At 45.8% G+C, this 1189-nt stretch overlaps 1 protein-coding gene across 1 annotated transcript in view; it reads right to left on the bottom strand.

Moving 5' to 3' along the window:
* The window catches only part of gata3 (GATA binding protein 3), a 14565-nt gene that overhangs the window by 10041 nt on the left and 3335 nt on the right, over positions 1-1189 (bottom strand). The gene's annotated exons all lie outside the window — the stretch shown is intronic.

The raw sequence follows: 1189 nt of genomic DNA, 5'->3' as shown, positions 1-1189 counted from the left end.
TCCCTGTCGGTCTGTGTGGCTCTTGCTCCCTCACCCTTGCTCTACCTCTCTCCTTTTCTCTCTCCAGCCCCCACTTCTCTTTTTTTCTTTTTTTTTTTTACAGTGAAGGCATTCTTTCAGGATGGCGCCAGGCAGCTCAATGCTTGCAGACAGCTGTGGCGCGACGCAACTTAAGGAGGGTCTGTCAGTGTCATCAGTTAAGGGGAGGGGCCTGCCCTAATTGAATATAACGTGGGCCAGGAGGGATGCAGGAGATTCTTTTTTCAATGACCTTGTCAAAAAAAGACTATTAAAATAAAGCTGTTTTAGGAGGCCTAGTCAAACGCCACAATCTATTTATGCTTGGAAACAGAGGAGGATGTAGGGACGTCTCACTGCATGCATGGCGCCTTAAAGCCATCTAGAAAACACTGACATGTACATTAATCTGAAAGGCTATTGATAAAAAAACAAACATTTAAAAATATAAGATTTACACATCAACTTCTCATAAAAGGTAGCAGTAAAAATAAGTAGAAATGAAAGTGAATACAAAGCAGGGATGTATGGTAATATTAGTGTTCTAGTACAACACTGTGCACTTTTCCCATCAGTTTGCTGCAGACTGTGTGTGCACAGCCGCAAGAAGAGAAAAAGAGAGACTGCTGCTCTGAGCCTCTGGCAGGTTGCGGGACATTTACGTTCTTAAAATTGTGACAGTGCGTCCTCTCGCGGTGACAGGCACATTATTCTAATGGCAGAGCCAACCGGAGCCGATTTCCTCACCGTGAAGCAGGCACGGACAAGGACGCCCGGGTGACTGAGCACAGTCTCAGAAAGACAACAAAAAGACAACAACTTGATGCATGGTTTTACTGGCTGTCTGTTGACATCGCAGTAACACCGCAGCAATTCAAAACAGACCAGCAACAATGGGTCGTGTGATTATTTATTCAAAACTGTGCTTAAATGTAACACGATAGCGACTTTCCTTTGGGTTTCATCTATTTCCAACTTTGACAAATAAACAGCTATGATTTAGAGGGCGACCTTTCCCCTGCACCTCGGAGAGGAATTCACCCTGTCTGTGTGTTCAGTGTCACACAGGCATGATGCCGTGCGTCTGTGGCCACTTCAGTGCGCGGCAGAAACGGGGCTGCTCCGTGGGGAAGTATCTTGTGACTCCAGCCCATTTCGGCTTCTCCATACA

Source organism: Monopterus albus, unplaced genomic scaffold (assembly GCF_001952655.1).
Source record: "Monopterus albus unplaced genomic scaffold, M_albus_1.0 scaffold132.1, whole genome shotgun sequence".
NCBI classification, from domain to species: domain Eukaryota; kingdom Metazoa; phylum Chordata; class Actinopteri; order Synbranchiformes; family Synbranchidae; genus Monopterus; species Monopterus albus.
This window is presented reverse-complemented; position numbering and strand designations above follow the sequence as displayed.